Source organism: Hibiscus syriacus, unplaced genomic scaffold, assembly GCF_006381635.1.
Source record: "Hibiscus syriacus cultivar Baekdansim isolate YM2019G1 unplaced genomic scaffold, ASM638163v2 tig00110895_pilon, whole genome shotgun sequence".
In the NCBI taxonomy this organism is placed as follows: domain Eukaryota; kingdom Viridiplantae; phylum Streptophyta; class Magnoliopsida; order Malvales; family Malvaceae; genus Hibiscus; species Hibiscus syriacus.
The window spans coordinates 4,448,694-4,471,811 of record NW_024062903.1 but is presented as its reverse complement, the minus strand read 5'-3'; positions in this window follow the sequence as shown (position 1 = coordinate 4,471,811).

Sequence of the window (23,118 nt, the reverse complement as noted above, 5' to 3'; positions counted from 1 at the left end):
GAGATTATTTGGAAAAACATTTAACTATAGGATCTCTAAATTCTATTTATCATTGTTAAGAGTTTTAATACCGAAGTTATCTGGTTAAGGAATTATGAAAATGCCCTTGAGAGGTAAAAATAGTCCGAGTTGACTCTAAATGAGAAAGTACCCTGAGAATTCGTACCTAAACCGATAAATTATAGATTTAATTGTTAAAATCATGTCTGTGTGCAGAAAATTCCTGATAACCTATTTGTAACATATGAGAAGGCACTTGACCCCAAAAATCTCCGAGTTAAGGGTAAATACATGAAGAATAATTTATCGAGGGTGCTCTTTTGTCAGAATTGTTTGAAAAGACTGGAATAGATTATAAGTTTGAATTAAATAATAAGATCAGACAGAAGGAAAAGATTGAAATACCTTGTATCTGTAAAATGACCAAAATACCCCTAGAATAAAAATAAATCAAGAATATCACCAAGCCCAGGTATGATTGGATATCCTCAATCTCTGAAATGACTGAATTAATATTGAACATCAAAATAACCAAAATACCCTTATGGCCAAGAATAAGTAAATGTCTTGGATTAATTAAGGAATCCAAATAAACATGGATGTTGCACTGCCCTTAAAAGTTATGGAACACAACTTAAGCCGGTCGACCAACACTAATGCTATGGCAGTACTTGAATGGCATATATACCACTTGAATGTTTGTTCGTCTCCTTAAGTTTGGATTGATGATAATTCTGGCAGTACTCAACTCAAATCAACTCTAGAGCGCATTCGGTACTAAGAAGTGTATATTACCAAATTGAACTGAACAAAAGTATAATATGTATCTGAAATTCAGAAACATCTGAATTACTCTGGAAAACTCTGAAGTAACCAGGATAGACTTGACTACTAAATGAACTAATTAACCTCAATGACTGAGGATTAAATAATTGATTTGGATGAGTCTGGGAAAGCTAATGAACTTAAATGATGTGCTATTTTTATGGGTCATGAACCGCAAAATAAGTACATCAACATTTCCTGATATCGTTGAAACATGGAAATGAAATAAAGACCTTTGGAAGGTCTATTCACCGATGATTCTGAAGATGATCTATGAGCAAAAATTTTTGGTATTAAAGAGTAAATACCCTAGAAGGACAATGAATTGACCAGTCGACAAGCATCCGTTCTGGGAGTTGTTCGATAATCCGATCAATCGACATATATTGTAAATGTTTTGAATCTTCGTTTCTTTCTTATCAGCTCAAATCACATTCTGAATAATTGATGATTATGTCAGTTAATGAACTCTTCCGATAGTGATTCTAACTTTCGACATTCTATCGGTATACTGAAGATCTGTGTTGCTCTACCAATTAAGATTATCCAGTATCTCTAAATAATATCTGATAAATACTTTGATCCTCTAGTATGTTCCACATGTACTACATGACGATTTTATATATTTGAAATGAGTTTTAATGAAAATATTGATTTACTGGTTTATGAACCATGGAAACATGGTATGTGATCTCCGATTTCGATTTTCATCAAAAATATGAATTGTTCATGATTTATAAAATCATGAAATTTACTGGTTTATGAATTATGGTTACCTGAAAAGTGTTATCGAGTTTCCTGTTTTCACTTGAAAATATCATTTGTTCCTGATTTATGGAATTATAGAATTTACTAGGTGTACAGGTGGGTGTATGATTCTGGGGAATTTACACATTATGGAGTGTTCGGTTGGAGGGATTACTATGTTTTTTATGAATGTTTTATGTGAGGGTGTTGTTGGAGGAAGTTATTGTTATCGTTACTGTAGGCTCATCTGCTTTGTGCTTAGGGTAAGTCCTTACTTGGTGTGTAGGTGGGTGTATGGTTTTGGGAAACCTACATATTGTAGAATGTTCGGTTAGAGGGATTAATATGGTTTTTGAATAAAAATATGTTTTAAATTGCTACTATTTTAAAATAAAAGATATGTATCTTTTCATTGGTTTTGCGGGAACACACTAAATAACCTATTATAATCTTCTGAACTCAATCATCCGAAATATTTCTCTGAATTGAAATCTTACTGTCTGTTACTACCTAAGATATCAGTGGGACCTCAACTTATCCTAAAAATATGTAGTTGTTTGAACCAATAAGGAAATATATGCTTATATGTTATCTGTACGTTCTTCAGCATCATCTGGTAATTTTGTATTACTAAGCTTTCCAAAGCTCACTCTGTTACTCACCATTATAGGTTAAAAGAATCGTATCAGTGCAACTATCGACATAAGTAAGGGTGTTTCTCCGGCGTTGTTGGCAAAGTATGTTACATGTGATTATGGGGCATGTTATATTTTGTTTTATATACGAGTTTGAAAATCTATTTTATTTCTGAATATTGGTAAATATTACTTTTGTATTTATAAATGATTTTATGAGTTTACATGTTTTAATAAAAGTTTTAAATTTTCCGCTATTTTTACGGTAGGTCCCTCTGGTGTCCCTAATGTGACACTCCAGATCAGATCGGGTTACTCGCATCGGTTTGGGGGCTTACAAAAATTAACGGTTCAGTAATTAATATGTAATGAATAACCTGAAATAGAATTTTCTTAAACCGCAAGTGATATATAGGATTGTAGTTATCACCAAATTTATTGCATATAAAAGAACAACAAAATAGGGATTTAAAATCGGGTAATCGTTCAGGTTTCAATCGGATCTTGTCAGGTCGGGTAAAATCAGATGCTGGTCAAGTAAGGTAAATTTGATGCTTTGACTCGGATTAGGTCTGGTCCAGGTCAAATCAGATCAAGTCATTTTTAGGTTGATTTGACATCAGGTACAGTTCGGGTTCAGGTTGGTTACTTTCAGTTCAGATTGAAAACAGTTTAGGTCCAGAGCAGTTAAAAAATAGGTTAATTCAGGTTCGGGTGGACTTCAAGTAGATCTCGTTCAGATCGGGTCACATCATTGGCAGATAAAATTCAGGTCGGATCACTATCAGATTCGGATTAAGTTCAAATCGGGTTAATTTTATTTTTGGATTAATTAATTTCGTCTTTCACAAACGTTGAATTGCAATTTGTAATTGTATATGATTTAGAGTAAATTACTAAGAATATAAATAATCATGGTTTTATTTTATGAAAAATACAAATTTAAGAACTAAATTAAACAAATATAAAATTACAAATTAAAATTTAAATAAATTAAACAACACATATTGATGAGTGATCAAATCGAAATAATTTTAAATTATGAGGTTTAAATTAATACAAAAACATACGAAATTATACACATTTAAAAAAGTTATGGGCCAATTAAATAATATAAATAAGTAATAAGTATGGGCCAATTTCATATGCAAATATAATTTTAAGGACTAAATTGAACAAATATCAAATTACAAATAAAAATTTAAATAAATTAAACAACACACATTGATGAGGGATCAAATCAAAATAATTTTAAATGGTGAGGTTTAAATTAATACAAAAAAGTACTAAATTATACCCATTTAAAAAGTTATGGGCCAATTAAAAAATATAAATAAGTAATAAGTATGAGACAATTTCATATGGAAATATAATTTTAAGGACTAAATTGAATAAATATAAAATTACAAATAAAAATTTAAATAAATTAAACAACACAAAGGGATCAAATCGAAATGGTTTAAAAATGTGAAATAAAATATGTAAAATGGACTAAATTGCATTCATTTCAAAAGTTGAGAAAAAATTAAAACAACTATATATATATATATATATATATATATATATATATATATATAAACTATATAGTTTATATATAAAGTATATATATTATATATATAAACTATATAGATTATATTTATATTATTATATACTATATATAAACTATATTATATATATATGTATATATTATGTATAAACTATATATACCATGTATAAACTATAATACTATATAGTTTATATATGAACTATTGAACTATATATAAACTACATAGTTTATTAATATAAATTATATAGTTTATATATAAATTATATATGAATTATATATAAACTATACAATTTATAGTTATATATTATGTACAATTATAAATAATATCTATTGTATAAATTATATAATTTATTAATATAAACTATATAGTTTATATATATAGTTTATATATATAGTATATATGATTTAAGGTTTATGGTTTATAATTTAGGGTTAATTTATGGAATTATATATAAACCTTGTAGTTTATATATAGTAGTATTTAAACTATATATAAACAATATATATTAACTTATACTATATGTAAACTATATAGTTTACATATGACCTATATATATAGTTTATTAGTGAACTATATAAACTATTTATATAGTATATACTATATATATAAACTATAGTTTATATTTATATACTACATACTATAGTTGATATTTATATACTATATATTATATATGTAAACTATATAGTGTATATAGTATAATTTACATATGAACTATATATAAAAACTATATAAACTATAGTTTATATATAAACTATATAAATTATATAGTTGATATATGAACTATAGTTTACATATGAACTATATATAAACTATAGTTAAACTATATAGTTATACGAGCTATAGTTTACATATAAACTATAGTTGATATTTACATATGAACTATAGTTTACATGTGAATTATATATATAAACTATATAGTTTACATATGAACTATATATAGAGTTTATTAGTGAACTATATAAACTATTTATATAGTATATACTATATATACAAACTATAGTTTATATTTATATACTATATATTATATATATAAACTATATATACTATATAATATAATTTACATATGAACTATATATAAAATATATATAAACTATAGTTTATATATAAACTATATACTATAGTTGATATTTATATATAAACTATATAAGTTATATAGTTGATATATGAACTATAGTTTACATATGATATGAACTATATATAAACTATAGTTAAAACTATATAGTTTATATACTAACTATAGTTTACATATAAACTATAGTTGATATTTACATATGAACTATAGTTTACATATGAACTATATATATAGTTTATCAGTGAACTATATAAACTATTTATATAGTATATACTCTATAAATAAACTATAGTTTATATTTATATACTACATACTATATATTATATATATAAATTATATATACTATATAGTATAATTTACATATGAACTATATATAAAAACCATATAAACTATATACTATAGTTGATATTTATATACTATATAATATAATTTATACTTATATAATTATAATATATAAATTCAAAGTATATATTATATGTATGAACACTATATAGTTGAATACATTAATTAATAAACGATTTATATAGTATATACTACATATATAGTTTATATATATTATATAGTTTACATATGAACTATATATAAAAACTATATATATAAAGTATATGGTATATACAAACTATATATTATATTTTTATTAGTATATATATACTATATAATATATATATAAACTATATATTATATAGTTCATTAGTATATATAAACTATATATTATATAGTTCATTAGCATATATAAACTATATAGTATATAGTTCATTAGTATATATAACCTATATATTAATTTATTAATATAAACATATATATTAATTGAAAGAATTGGAAAATATAAAAGGATGAAATTGAACAAATTTTAAATATGAAGCTTGAATTAATAAATTATAACATTAAATTTGGACTAAATTGAAAAAAAATTAAAATATGAAGCTTAAATTAATATATTACATCATTAAATTTGGACTAAATTGAACAAATTTAAAACTAGGAGATAATGCTACAATGCCAAATGAAGTTAAAAAACACGCGGGTCAAAACCCTCAGTTTGTTATTTTGCTCTCTCTCTAACTTTCTGATTCTCTCAAAATCCTCTTTATTCTCTCTAGAAATTCATCCGTGTTCATAACTTGTTCATCCCAAAAACCCTCATTTGATCTTTAAAAACACCAAAACCCAAACCATTTTGTGTTTTTTTCGATCAAACACCCAAAAATTCATTCATGTTCATCCCAGTTCTTCCCCAAACCATTATTTGATCTTCACAAACACCAACACCTAAACACATTCCTATTTTTTCGATTAAACACCCAAAAGTTCATCCATTATTCATTCGTGTTCTTCCCCAAACCCTTACAAACACACAAAACTTAAAACCAACTTGGTTTTTTCTATCAAACACCAAACCCAAACATCAGCTCATCCCTGTTCATCTCGAAACCCTTCTTTGATCCTTACAAACACTGAAAACCAAAACCCAAACTGTTTGTTTAGATCAAACACACCACTGTTCATCTTCTCTAACCCCTAACCCTAACCCAAACCTAACCAAAACCTAAACCCAAACCTAAACCCAAACTCGAACCCAAACCTGAACTCAAACCTAAATCCAAACCCTAACCTAAACCCAATCCAAACAAACCCAATCCAAACCCGAATCCAAACTATTCAAAACCTTTATTTTTTCCACGGTTTCATGGATAGTTTGTCTTATAAGTTGAATTATCCAGGTATTTCTCATTTCCTTTTTTATTTTTATTTTAATATTCGAATTAATATGTTCTTTATTTGTTTTGTAGGAGAAAACCTAACAGATCAGAATGAAGAACATTCTGAAAGAGGTAAATTGTCCATTCATTTTTTGTATATTCTTTATATATATATATATATATATATATATATATATATATTGGTATAGGGTTGTTGATGTAAATGATATATTGTCAGAAGCAGTTAATGTAAACTAACCCTGGTTTTTTTTTTGCAAGGTGATGTAAATGATATACTGTCAGAAGCAGTTGATATCAACAAATCATCTAAGAGGAAGGCTAAATGTTAAGCCGAGTTCGGAAGAAGAACTTCTCCTGTTTGGGAGCATTACACCTTCATCAAATCTGTCGATGGTTCTTGTCAACAATTGTTTTCGTCCGAATTTGAATTTGATATAATTATATTATTATATTATAATTATATTATTCTTATGTTATATTACTATTAATAGTTACAATTTTATAGGCCCAAATGTAAAGCCCATATTACAACCCGAAGGCCCAAACTATAAGTCTAAACCTCAAAGCCCAATTACAACCCAAACAACTAAGTTATAAGCAATTCTCAGGACCCGGTTCAGGCCCATATTACAATCTGAATGGCCCAACAAATCTAAGAAGCAAACCCAAGTTTAGTCTAGGGTTTCATCTCATCTCTAACGCCGCATAGATCTCAGCCGTTGGATCTGGAGAGATCCAACGGTCCCAAGTCTGACTAGCAGGAACCCTAGGGTTCTCATTACACCCTAGGGATATTAAGGCCGCCACCATAGTGGTATGATGTCGTCGCCGCCAAACACTTTAACCAACAGTAGCCGCATAGTTGCCACGTCCTCGTCGGATTCGCAAGATCTGAGTGCATTAAATACACTCAGCTTCTCTACCGCACAGCTCACCACCCCTAGGGTGAGTCACTACCTTAGATCCGGTGACTCACCGGGGTTTACCCTTTTAACTGGTCCGAAAAGGGACTCGAATAACCCTATAAATAGGGTGAACCTACAAACAAGAAAAGGACATAGAGCAAGAACAAAGCAACCACCCTATACACAACATCCAAATTACCAAAATATTGAGAGAAGAAAGAGGAAGAAGCATTACCTTCATCGGAGAGCCCAAGAATCGCCAGAGAAGTTGAACTTCGAAGGTATATTTTCTCAGATCTATTGTGATTTAAGGCTTTTTAGGGTAAAGGGACGCCAGATTTGGCTTTAGGAAGAGAGGAGGTTTAATTTGGTATATTCGGGTAAATTCTGGCTACCGTGAGTGGTGGCTGGCGATGGGTGTCGGTATTGACATACGGTGGCCGACGGTTCCTGGATTCCCTCCGATGAGGGAATCCTAGAGAGGGACGAGAGCTTCTATCTAAGAGAGAGAAACAATTTGATGAAATGAGGCTTAAAGCCTCTTTAGACTGATTTAGGGTCTATATATTCCCTCTCCGAACGGTGTAGTTTTGGGGAGAGAGTGTCGGTGCAATTTCAAAATGGGAAAATCTCATCCGAGGTCCTTGTAATTTTAGTAATCATTCAATTTTGTACCTAAAAGCATGTTTTCGTATATTCTGATTCAATTTTCAAGTATTATTATTTATTTTTTTTAGTCATTATATATATATATACTTATATTTAGAATAAATGGGATGTTTAGTCCCTTGAATATTAATAAATTCTACTTTAGTCCCGTATTAGTAAATTATGATAAATTACATAATTGGTACATAACTTTAATAATATTTCAAATTAGGATTAATTAATCTTACTATTATATATTTTAATCACTATTTATTATTATAATATTGATATACTTTTATATATTAAGATAATTTTATAATATAGTTATAATATAATATTATAGGACTAGTAAATATTATTTAGTATTTATCTATATTAAGTTATTTAAATTTAGAAAGCAAAATTATCATTTATTGCAAAGACATTAATTAATAAATATCGGTACCAATTTTGGGCGTTATGGGGTGCTAATCCTTCCCCACACGTAACCGACTCTCGAACTCATTTTTTTAGTAAGCAGACCTGAGTTGTATTATTTTAATATTATTCTTAGGAATTTTATTAAAATAATATAACATTTTGGTGACCAATCTCACTAAATTGAAAGATTGGTGGTGACTCTACAACTTGGTGTTTCATCTCATTCAATGAGGATAAACATTTACTTTTTCGAGACTAATTACACTCGTTAAGGTTTACTATTTGCACTCTCCGTCGCCGGGCAGAGAAACGTCTCGACAGCTTGGCAACTCCACTGGGGTCTTAAAAGGAGAGTCCAGTCACCAATTTATTAATTATTTGTCTTTGCAATAAAATAATAAATTTGTTTTAGTTATTTTTATTATTTTACTAACTTTTGTTTTTATGTGTGTACAGATTTAATTTTGGGTCATTAGAATAGAATAATAGGTTATATATTATTTTATCCTTTTTATACTTTTCCTCACCCACTGTGCACTACATTCATGACATGAGCTAAAACCCCGCTCTTATCCTATTTAGTTCGAATGAGAAACTACTCTCTCGTGTGGTTTTCACCTCCGTATGGGATAGAGGACCATTCTTTGAGCTCACACCTTATGTTCCTCGTGTGGTTTTCACCTCCGTATGGGCATAAGGAAGTGTGTTCCTTCGAATTGAACTTGATCTGAAAGTATGTAATGGACCAGGATTGAGGGCTTGGTGGTCCAAGGGAACACCAACAAAGGACAATTCGTTGACCCTTTTACCCTAGAGCCAAACTCAGCTTATAATAAACTTAGGACTCAAGTCTAGGCAGAACCTAACAGGATTAAATATTTTAAGATTAGCACACAAGGAAAAGTTAGATGGATCTTTTAATTATTACTTTGTTTAAATAAATGCATGAGAACTAGAAATCATGTGGTTAGGTTTATTGTTTTAAAGCATGGAACTAGATAGCATGAAATTAGGGTTTTTTTTATTAATTACTCTTAATTATTTTTTTATGTTTCATTTTCATTTCTACATTTTGCATTTTCATACCATGGTGTTGGTTCATGGTTGATTTCATATAGAAAGCTGAAAATATGGATCAAAGAGTCCAATATGAAGTAGAAGACAATACAGTTGTTTTAAGATAGTCTGAACAGTCTCAACTTATCAAAGGAAATAGTCTATTACCTGGATATTACCTGGATATGGGTCAGATTTGGTCAAATATACACATATCAATGTTCGCCAAAATAACCTGGGTGAGTTGAAAGAAATCTGGGAAAAATGGGAAACAGCGAACAAGCAGCTATTTTATCAACTATATGGTGACATTGCTTATCTTTTAGACATTCCTATTGACCGACATATGTTCAAAGCTCTATCACAGTTTTGGAACCCTACCTACAGTTTCTTTACCTTTGGAAAAGTAGACTTGACACCTACTATAGAGGAATATCGAGCTCTTATTCGCTGTCCGAGATTCTACGAAGATAGAGTATATATCAAGTCACCTAATACTGCTCCTTTTAAAAAGAAAGTGCTTTTATTGATCGGGATGAGTGAAGAATGGGCTACAAGAAATAGCAAGAGGAAGGGTGATAGTGAATGCATTACTTGGACTACCTTGAGAGAAGAAATTTACCGCCATCCAATCAAAAGAAATCATATTGATATGTTGGCTTTAGGAATTTATAGATTATTCATTTTTTTCAAAGATTCTATGGTATGTGGATATATCAGATATAGACCTGTTTGAAAGATTGGACAAGAATGCAGATCTGATTCCTGCTATATTAGCTGAAACATTTCGTTTCTTGAATTCCTGCAGATGCAAAGGAGAGGGATGTTATATAGGATGTACACCCCTATTATTTTTATGGATTCTGAATCATTTTAAACATGAAGAAAGAGCTCATGGACGAGTATTTCTGGAAGATTTCTCACCTCTACATGATTTCCTTTCTTGCAAATGGCCCAGAGGTTGTGATGAAGAAAAATGGATAAACATCTTCTGAAATCTTGAAGATAACGACGTATTATGGTGAGCCTCATGTAATACTTCTTCAAACGTAATGTATAAGTGTGGAAAGCACGATTGGGTTCCCTTGCCTGGCATATGGGGTTCCGAAGGATATGCACCTTTGATGGTTTCCAGACAATACGGACCAAGGTAATTTATTCCTGCGACATTAGTTTTATCCGAATCAGAATTTGCATTCAGAAGTGATCAGTACATGGAAAAGATCAGAAAGGTTGTTGAGGCTTGGAAATGGATTCATCGAGTAAATTTATTTACTTTCAGTCAAAAGCTCTCACTCGAATACAAGCAATGGAGAATTAATCAAGTCAACGACAACATTCCAGTGGTTAATTTTAAGAATGTTCAACCCATCAAAGAACATTTGAGAATTATACCTGTAACATCCCAAACTACGGGTTAGTGACTAAATTATAAAATTTCAGAATTTGGTGATTAAAGTAGAATATTTGAATAATTCAATGATTTATTTGGGAATATTTCCAGAAAGTTATTAGTAATTATCAAAGAAATTAAAGGGAAAAATAGTCATTTGACAAGAAAGATATTTCCCCCCTTTTATATGAATGATTCACGTGGAGTGGGGGAAGTTATCTACAAACTCTTCTCCATTCTTCTTCCTCCTCCCGTGAAGTGAAGGCTCCAAGGCAAAGGTGAGTTTTCTAGTTAATCAATTATTTGTTGATTTTATGAGTTAGTTTTGATCATTAGATGATAACTAAGCTTAAGGAAAGCTTAAGTTATCTTAAAATCAAAAGATGAAGAAGTTGTGAAAGATTAAAGAGAAGGAGTTTCTAAATGAATTTCTGGAAAAGAGTTGATAAGTTGAATTTGAAGTTAAATTTGACTTATCACCAGTTTAATTAAGAGATATGAAGTGATAGAATTGAAATTAGAACATATTGAAAATTTGGGTATGATTCTTGAAGTTCATAAAGAGGATAGGATTTTGAGGTTTAAGATGAGATAAATGAGTAGAAATTGGTTTAAGTATATATATATTTGAGTTAAGAATATGAAAGGGAATGAAACATGAAGAATTTAAGTTGATATAGTGAATTTTTGTAGTTGAACAGTGATTTTCTGGGCTTGAACGAAAAATTCCAGATTACGCAGAGGGTACAGATTCCCCCTGGGGGGTATCGATTCCCCCCTAATGGAAAAATGGAATTTTGGTTCATTAAACTGGCTTAAGTTATTAACATCAAGTTTAAGGTTTAGGCTTCTGATAATTGTTTTGAAATGTTATATTTATGTAGATATTGAGCCTAAACAAGTACCGGAACAATCAAAGAATTAGGATTGAATCAAAGCAAGGCTAAGGTGAGTGCAATTTAATTTGTGCTTATGTTATAGAATGAACATTGGCTCGTGATGAGCCAGTGACGGAGTTAGCATGGTAAGAAGTAACTCTTAAAATGTTGTGGTATGTGGTATGATTTACATTATTATATATATGAACATAAGTAAACAAGACATGACATAGGTGCTTAAATAAGAACATGAGAAATAAAATAAGTTGTGTGATAAGGATACAAAGAATGAAATGAATGACATGAAAGGTATGTATGTTTGATTATATGAGTGATATATGTGATGTATTGGAAATATATGAGAACAAGAGATGACATGATTTGTATGATGTAGGAATTCATGAGTAAAGGCATATGTGAATATAATTTGTATGCATTATATGTCATGTGAACATAAGAGGATAGAGCATGTTATATGATATACGAATAAGACATGGATCAAATGATATATATGTTTATGTGAATTCATGCAAAGTGATACGAGCTATGTGACATATGAATATGAAATCATATGATAAGTGATATGAATTATACGAAAATAAACTACATGATGATATGCACATGTGATATGATATATATGTTTACACATACATATGGTATGTGACAGAAGAGAAAGAAACATGTGATCATATGAAATATGATAAAGAGCTATGTGACAGAACAAGTGATAAGAAATGTATAAATGATAATGCCCATGTTATGTGATATGAGAGCTAGTGGTATAGTTGGCATGCCAAGAGTCGATGGTTACCTATGTTCTAAAGAACATATGAATATTTTACCTAGGTTCTTCGGGACCTATGGACAGTTGCCGAGGTTCTTTATGACCTCTGGATAGGTCATTCAGGACAAATTTCATATGCCACTCAGTGGGACTTATACGAGCTGTGGTGGCAGCAATAGTGCACAACCTCTATGTACTCGAATACCTTGAGTTCTCAATAATGTACATGGGCCTATAAAAGATATCAAAAGTATTTGCATTATTATATGATATCGTGTTATTATTGTTTACACTGAATTATTTGTGTACATGAGCTAATAAAGAGATAATGATCACTACAATATATGTTATGTATATGCTTTTAGTGATATGAAATGTTTCACAGGAATTATATGATGTTATATGGTACACAGAAAAGATAAGTACAAGATCATGATAATGAGGTTGTTGTGGATAATGATGGTATAGATGCATGTATGCATTTTGTTATATGAAATGTTTATAGTTTTATTATATGTTTTATATGCCTCACTAAGTCAACGACTTAGCCTGTGATTGTTTCACGTGTAGGTTCCGAGAAGAGGAATAATGATAAAAATTAAGCAAGACAGGTCAGTTTCTCCTTTCCAAAGATCATATCAGAAAAGAAATGTATAATATGTATTTTGTAATAAGGATAGTGGTTGGCATGTAAATAAAGGATTAAATTCGATATGTTCTAATTAGTTTTCAAAAGTCATACGATTGAGTTTTGTAATGTTTTAAATGTGTATATGTAATTGATAAATTTTATACGGATGAAAGCTTAGGTTTTTATGAAGTTATATGTATTTTACGAAAGTATTGTAGCAGTAATGTAGCAGGGTATCGGTTCCCTGTAGCAGGGGATTCGGTTCCCCTCTGACATTTTGGAAAATTTTAACATTTGGGTATTGTTCACGGTATTGTTTATTACTATTCACAGTACTGTTCATTATTATTCATACGGTATTATTCACTGTTCATATCATATTTTACTATTCATAAAACGTATATTTTCTTAAATTAGTTATAACAAACATGATTCAACAATATATTATCGTATTTTCTTAAAAAAAGTTCAAATGTTTTGATATTTTGTAAGAATAACATTTTTAAAAGTTAATGTGACATCTCGGACTCGTATTCGGGTCAGATACGGGTTGGGGTATTACAATACCATCCCCATTAGAACTGGAAAAGCAAGACTTTGAGATCGAAAGAAATCAATGGATAAAAACTCTGCAAAAGCTAGAAGAAGAAGTATACCAAAAAGAAATTGAGATAGACATCCGTAAAGGGTGAGTAGATCAAGTTTGTAAGGTTGAAAAACAGCTCAGGATAGATTTCAATGATCTTCAGTCATCCTATCAACGGGTGGTAAAAACTCAGATTACCGAAGGATCAAGCAAACAAGAGTCAACAGGTTTAAAAAAACTGAAGAAGGTAAAGAGGAGCTCAAACAAAGTAAACACCATGCCAAGATACTTGTCAAAGAAAAGGAGGCATTAGAGCAAAGACTGTTGGAAAATCAAGCTCAAAACTAGAAACTAAAAGGCAAGATCATAATATTGGAAACTGCACTGTGAAGTCAAGAAAGTAACTCGGAAGTTAAAAATCTGAGAAAGAAAGTAAATGAATTGGAAGCCAAAGTTAAAGATATTCAGGTGAAGGCGAATCAACTCCTTATTGTCCCGTACAAAGGAATTTTGCAATGGCGCTATCGTTGGGAACGTGCTCAATGAAAAGTCTGACAAAGATATGACCTCATTGCAAAGTATTTGGAACAAACTCAGAGAGTGGCACAATATTTGGTGGACTTGGAATACGAAGCTACCACTTTTAGTGAAGAATTAGAGCCAGGAACCGAAGAAGCTCATGAGGTCTTTGAGTTACTTGAGCATATACAGCAGTTAGGAGAAGTCGCTCAGATGTATCTGTGATGTTGTATATGTACTATATTTTAAAGCTTTATAATAAAACTTTGTTCTAGTACAAAAGTTGTTCTAAATGAATCGTCTCAATATCAACACCTTGCATTTTGCATTAGCATTTTTTAGTTTTTTCCCTATACTTGTTAATAAACATCCATATTCATTAAAAAGGGTTTTTTTTCTTTTTCAAAGAATACTGGACCCCCTAAGTATCCATATAATACCAAAAAAAGGGCAATGGATGATAAGATCGCTCAAATTGAAAGGAATCAGCTTGAGATGCAAGAAAAAATCAAGAAAGCTCAGGAAGAAATGCATGAACAGTTGATAAAATCCCATAATGAGATGATGGAAAAATTTGCAAATATGTTGCAAATGAGAAGTATGGACCAAATAAATGCCCCAGCTGTTGGTACTTTCACTGAAGAGCCTTTATATCCTCCAGGCTTTACACCAAGAGCATATCATCTAAAAGCTAAGGTAATTGAGGAGCTTTTATACCCTCCAGATCATGCAAACTCTCATGTTAAAGCCCAGTCCAGAGCATTTACTCAACCAGGAAAAGTAAACATAAATTTACCTAGTGCTTCTATAAACCATCAACAAGTTGAGAATATTCCAGATTTTGATCAATAAGAAAAGAAAGAAAGAATCAAACAAACAATTGGAACAACAAATGGAAGAGGTTAGGGTAATGAAAGAAGGTTCCAGTATATATGGAATTGAAGTTAAGGAATTGAGTTTGGTACCTGATTTATTATTACCACCCAAGTTCAAAATCCCAGATTTTAAAAAATTTGATGGTATGAAATGTCCTTCTACCCATATCACGATGTTTTGCAGGAAAATGAAGGGTTATATAGGGAATGATCAACTACTGATCTATTACTTCCAAGAAAGTTTAACTGGTTCGGCCATCCGATGGTATAACCAATTAAGTATAGCTCATATTAAATCTTGGAAAGATTTGGCTAAATCTTTTTTGCAATAATATAAGCATGTGAAGGATATAAGGCTTAATCGAATGGTACTGCAGAACATGGAAAAGAAATTCAATGAAAGTTTCAGGCAATATGCCCAGAGATGGAGGGATATAGCTGTACAGGTACTTCCACCCATGGAAGAAGAGGAAACAAATGTGTTCTTTATGAACACTTTGAAAGCTCCTTTCTTTACTCACCTCATAGGGAATTCTTTTAAAAGCTTTGCTGATATAGTTACAGTAGGTGAGATGATTGAAATGGCGATTAAGAGTGGGAAACTTGAAAGTGGTGAATCTAACAAGAAGCCCTTTATGAAAAAGAAACAAAGTGAGGTAAATGATGCAAGGAAATATGAGTCCAATAATATTACGGTGTCTTGACCTTAGAATATTGGATCTTTTACACAAAAATTTGCCAAACAAGGGACAAAGTAACCAAGGGTAGAAAGAGAGAAACCTTAGTTTGAACCAATTCCTATGACGTATAAAGAGTTATACCAGATATTATATGACAAGCATATAATATCACCTTATCATGTATCACTCATACTACCCCATATCCTAAGTGGTACAATAATAACTTTCAATACGAATATCATGCAAGAGTTCGTGGACATTCTATCGAAAACTGCATCGCATTCAAAAGAATTATTCAAAGCCTGAGAATAAAGAATATCATAAATTTTGGTGATAAAGAGCAATCAAATGTGGCTCAAACCCCATTACCAAATCATGTAGGAACATGGATCAATGCAGTTATAGAGGAAAAAGGAAAGCATGTGATAAGGCAAGTCAGTGAAGTAAAATCACCTATGTTATGGGTATGAACTCAAATGATCAAAGTTGGTTTGCTAAAATCTGATCTATCAACAGAACAATTAAACTGTGGAAATATATGTCATTATCATGGTTATGAAGGACATGTTATATAACAATGCTCAGATTTTTGGGTTTTGGTACAAAAAAACGATGGATGAAAAGGAGATGGAATTTTTCAAGAAAGTATCAGAAGAAGAAATGGATATTTGTGCCTCTAAGGGATCATCTAGAGAGGTTTACAACTCTAATCATCCTCTAATTATCACACCAAGGACTCAGATACCAGATAAGAAAGCTTCGAAGGTTGTTATTACTTCACCATCCCCGTTTCCTTATAAAGTTGACAAGCAAGTTACATGGAATTATGAATGCCAAATGAAGGAAATAATGGGAGGAAATGAAGAGGTAGATGAAGTTGGACATTTTACCAGAAGTGGGAGATGTTATTCTAAGGAATCTGAGAAATAATGACCAGTTGATAAAGGGAAAAAAGTTGAGCTACAGTTAAAAGAGGATGAAAATGTCATCAATGAACCTGTAACTGAAAATGAAGCTGTAAAATGTTTGAAGTTTCTCAAGCACAGTGAATACAATATTGTTAAACAGTTGCACAAATTGCCAGCTCGTATAGCGGTCTTATCACTTTTGTTAAGCTCTGAAGCACATTGTAATGCTTTGTTAAAAGTGTTAAATCAAACTTTTGTACCAAAGGAATTACCTGTAAACAAGTTGGATAGGCTGATTGCAAACATACAGGCTGGAAATTTCCTTTCATTTTCTGAAGATGAAATTCCTTCTGGGATGAATGGTAGCTCTAAAGCTCTGCACATTACAGTTAAGTGAAAAGGAAATATTTTATCTCGATTGTTAGTAGATAATGGTTCAGCATTGAATGTGATGCCATTAGTGACTTTAAAGAAATTGCCAATTGATAGCACACTCATGAGAAGTAGTCAGAGTATTGTCCGAGCTTTTGATGGAACCAAGAAAGAGGTATTAGGAAAAATTGATATTTCCTTAACTATTGGTTCAGCTACATATGAGATAGAATTACTTGTAATGGATATTATACCCACTTACAATTGTTTGTTGGGAAGACCCTGGATTCATAAAGAAGGAGCAGTTCCATCCACATTACACCAAAAAGTAAAATTTGTAATAGATGGTAAGCTGATATGTCTTAATGCTGAAGAAGACATCATTGCTTCAGTCTCTACCACTTCTCCGTATGTTGAATTGGATGAAGAAGCTATTGAGTGCTCTTTCATATCATTGGAATTTGTCAACTCAACATTTGTGGCTGAGGGTAAAAGGATGCCTAAACCTAAAATTTCCAATTGCATAAAAATGGGACTCAGATTGACCTTAGGAAAAGGGGCAAAAACTGGAAAAAGATTAGGAAGCTATTTGCAAGGACCATTTATCTAGTTTTTCCTATCTCCAAGAAAGATCGATTTGGTTTGGGATATCATCCGAAAATAAAAGAGAGACAGAGGGGCATTAGGAAGAGTCAAGAACTGAGAAAAGCAAAGTTAGCTGGAGAAGACCTTACATGGGAACCAATGACCTTTCCACCATTTAATAATACTTTTGTGTCTGGAGGACAAATTTTTAAGAGAATCAGTAGAGCAAATGACTGATTGTTGAAGATTCTTTGAAAGAAATGAGTATCAATGTCATATCAAATGATGAATCTGTAAAAAAGAAAGCTATGGGCATTTACCCCGCATCATCGGACTTTGAGTTAAATAATTGGACTGCTGAAGAATTACTTGTAGTTTTCAAATCTTTTTAAGAGTAATACACCAAAACTTTCATTGTTGCCTATACCCTGGGGCAATAGTTTGATTTTGTGCAAAGTGTTAAACTATGTGTTTTTCTTTCTCAATAAAAGATGCATTAGTTCTAAATGACAATCATTTTTAAATGCATTTTCATGATTATATGTATATATTCTTGTTTATTTTTTCTTTCAGGAACTCAAATATCAATGACATAGATACCGATGATACTGACCTGAAAATTGATTTTGAACAGCATATGTGTCCTGAGGAAGTTGAGGGTTATGGTGAATGATGTGATTTACCTTCTGAGCTGTTAAAAATGGTGGAAAAAGAGGATAAAAATATTATACCACCTAAGGAGCCTATTGAGATCTTAAATCTAGGGTGTAATATGGATAAGAATGAGGTAAAAATTGGCATCACTTTATCTGATAAAGGGCGACATGATTTGATTAAATTGCTGCAAGAGTACAAGGATGTATTTGCTTGGTCATATGAAGATATGCCAGGATTGGATACAAAATTGGTAGTACATATGTTACCAATAAGATAAGAATGTAAGCCAGTGCAACAAAAGCTGAGAATAATGAAACCTGAAATTCTACTCAAGATCAAAGAAGAAGTAAAAAAGCAATTTGATGTTGGATTTCTTAAAGTATCCAAATACCCTGAATGGGTATTAAATATTATCCCTGTAACAAAGAAGGATGGTAAAGTCCGTATGTGTGTTGATTATCGATGTCTTAATAGAGCTAGTCTAATGGATAATTTTCGTTTGCCACACATAAATACATTAATGGACAATACTGCTAAGAATTATCTATTCTCATTTATGGATGGTTTCTCTGGCTATAATCAAATCAGAATGTACACTCATGATATGGAAAAAACAACGTTTGTCACCTTATGGGGAACGTTTTGTTGTAAAGTAATGCCATTTGGACTAAAGAATGCAGGGGCAACTTATCAAAGGGCTATGGTAACATTATTTCACGACATGATGCATAAAGAAATAGAAGTTTATGTTGATGATATGATTGTTAAAGCCAAGTTAGAGAAAGAGCATGTTGAGAATTTGAAAAAGCTTTTCCAAAGATTAAGGGAATGTCAGTTAAAGCTTAACCCAAATAAATGTACATTTGGGGTGACGTCTAGTAAACTTTTAGGATTTATTGTAAGCCAAAAAGGAATTGAAATAGACCTAGATAAAGTCAAAGTTATTCAATATTTTCCACCCCCACGAACACAAAATGAGGTTCGAGGATTTTTAGGAAGGCTTAAATATATAGCTCGATTTATTTCGCATCTAACTGAGAAATGTGATCATATTTTTCGCCTCCTTAGAAAGAATGATTCTGAGACATGGAATGAAGAATGTCAAGAAGCCTTTGAGACAGTTAAGAAATATCTATCAAGTAGTCCAATCTTGATACCACCTATCCCAGATAAACCTTTAATTCTTTATTTATTGGTCTGGGAAAATTCAATGGTATGTTTATTAGGACAACATGATCAAATTGAGAAGAAAGAAAGAGCTATTTTTTTTCTCAGTAAGAAGTTCACTAAATGTAAAACTAAATATTCTTTAATTGAGAAATTGTGATGTTCTCTGGTATAGACCACTCGAAGGCTTAGGCAGTATATGTTATATCATACTACATGACTTATATCCAGATTTGATCCTTTGAAATATCTAATGGATGTACCCGCATTATCTGGAATATTAGCTCGTTGGCAAATTTTGTTGTCAGAATTCAACATCCAATATGTCAGTCAAAAAGTAGTGAAAGGAAGTGCAATAACCAAATTTATTGCGAGTAGAACTTCTCAAGAATATGAGCCAATAGATTTTGATTTTTCTGATGAGGATTTGATGGCAATTTTAGTAAGAGAATCAATTACATCCACTATTGAATATTGGAAGTTAACTTTTGATGGTGCTTCAAATGTATTAGGGTATGAAATTGGGGCAATTTTAGTCTCACCAGATGAGGAGCATTATCCGTTTACTAGCTGACTTAATTTTGATTGTACCAATAACACGGTTGAGTATGAGGAATGTATTTTGGGTCTTAGAGCTGCCATTGAACGTAAAGTAAAAATGCGTAGGGTTTATGGGGATTCAACTCTAGTAATTTACCAAATCAGAGGAGAATGGGAGACAAAAGATTTCAAGCTTGAAAAATATCAAAAACTGGTTATGGAACTCATCAAAGAATTTGAGAAGTGACTTTCTATTACATTCCCAGAGAAGAAAATCAAATGGAAGATGCTTTGACAACTTTGGCAACCGCGTTCATGGTAAATGAACATTCAACTATGATGCCTATTGAAATGCAGGCTTATGAATATCCAGCTCATTGTTTTAACATTGAAAAGAAGAAGAAGAGTAACTCTCGTACTATAATATCTTGCAATATATCAAATATCAAAATTATCCTGAACAAGTAAATGAAACTGATAAGAGAATTATCAGAAGAATGGCATCAGGATATATACTAGATGGATAAATTTTGTATAAAAAGAGCCTGGATCAAGTTCCGTTGAGATGTGTGGATACTAAGGAAGCTAAATCAAATCTTGAAGAAGTACATGATGGAGTATATGGTACCCATACTAATGGGCATACAATGGTTAGACAAATTATGAGATTTGGATACTATTGGTCAACTATGGGAACACACTGTATTAATTATGCCTGAAAGTGACACAACTGTCAAATCTATGGAGACAGGAAGAATATCTCTCTTCATCCATTACATGTAATGATAGCTCATTGGCCATTCTCTATGTGGGCATATATTTTATTGGATAAAGTTTTCCCAAAGCTTCAAATGGACATCGCTTCATTTTGGTAGTAATAGACTATTTTACCAAATAGGTAGAAGCAACTTCTTATGCGAACATTACTCAGTCCACCGTCTGTAAATTCTTGAAAAAATAGATCATTTGTCGATATGGTATGCCGGAGAGAATTATTATCGATAATGCTTTGAATCTGAACAACAAAATGATGAAATCAGTATGTGAACAATTCTAGATAAAGCATCATAATTCCACCACTTATCGTCCAAATATGAATAGAGCGGTTGAGGCAGCTAATAAGAATATCAAGAGGCTTATAGAGAAGATGACTGAAACTTATAAGGATTGGCACGAGAAACTACCATTTGCTCTGTTAGCCTATCGAACTTCAGTGCGAACATCGACTGGGGCAACTCCGTTTTCATTAACCTATAGGATGGAAGCAATCTTACCTATTGAGGTAGAAATTCCTTCATTACGGTTTTAATCGAAGTAAAGATAGATGAGGTAGATTGGGTACAAACTAGATATGACCAATTGAATTTGATTGAAGAAAAGAGAATGAAAGCTATTTATCATGGTAAGATGTACAAAAAGAGAATGATACGAGCACATGATAAGAAAGTTCGCCTCTGAGAATTTTACGAAGGAGATCTTGTACTTAGAAGGATTTTACATTTTCAAAAGGATTACCAAGGTAAGTGGATGCCGAATTGGGAATGACCTTATGTTGTAAAAAAGGTTTTTTCTGGAGGAGCTTTAGTTCTTACTGAAATGGATGGACCTGAATTACCTTACCCAGTAAATTCAGATGCAGTTAATGAAAGGAAAGAAGGATTTGAGGAACTCCATACCTTCATCTTAATTTCGAGATCCTTTTGACAGAAGCTACACTCAAATCACTTTGCGGTGTACCAGTTCAAAAGCATGTATGGTATTGGTGTTTGAAGATGCCTACTTTGTCTTTTACAAATAAAAGTTTGCCATGTAAATTTTTTATATGAATAAAAAGAGACATTGTATTATTAACTTTTTTATATATAAGCATCTTGATTTGAAAATTTAAAACATGTAGTTTAATTTGAAGTATATAAAATCATGGTGTATTACTGTACAAAACGTCTTTGAAGAATATTGATATTCTGAGGCTAGCAATGTTTTTAACATATGATGATATGATATATGAAACATTGGAGCATAAAGAAATTTCAGATACTTGATCTAAAAAATTTGTCATTAATTGAAGGGTTTGTCATTTGCACTGGTGAAATTCAAGAAGAACAAGAGCATGATCAGGTTTGAAAAAAATATCAAGATGATCGGTTGAGATAAAATGATTATGTTTGTTGCACCTACGATAAGATTGAGCCAAGAATTGACAATTAAAAGGGGACCTTGATTCGAAGAAAAAGAAAATACCCCGAAATTTTGCCATTGCACATATTTTAGGTATAAATAGGATCATGACATTCATAAATGCATGGGAGCAAACACAATGTAACATTTGCAAGTTTTTTCGAAAAGAAAGCCGAAAATTCGAATTCCAAGATACGAATAATCAACTTAAATTCTGAAAAAGAGGGATATCCAAAGATTGCATGAGTTTAATATCCACGGAAGAGTAGTGGAACAATTTCTTTCCAATGTTGCAGATTTGATCTCCACGAAAGAGTAGTGGTAGCAAATCAACCTTGAATCTGGTCTTCACGAATGAGTAGTCAAACAGATTCTTTTCAAGTCAATCCGATCTCCACGGAAGAGTAGTGGTAGCAAATCAACCTTGAATATGATATTCAAGAAAGAGTAGTGAAACAGATTCTTTCCAAGCAAATCAAGCCTTCACAAAAGAGTAGTGAAGAAATGCAATTTAACCTTCACAAAAGAGTAGTGAAGCAGGAATATATCAAAAGTTTGATCTCCAAGAAAGAGTAGTGGAACGAATTTTTATCAAATAAAATCCACTCGACGAAAACTTATTTTCTTTTTATCTTTGCTTTATTCTTGTTTACACAAAAAAAGCAAAGAGAGGAAGTTGTTGATAGTCGTTTTCGTCCGAATTTGAATTTGATATAATTATATAATTATATTATAATTATATTATTCTTATGTTATATTACTATTAATAGTTACAATTTTACAGGCCCA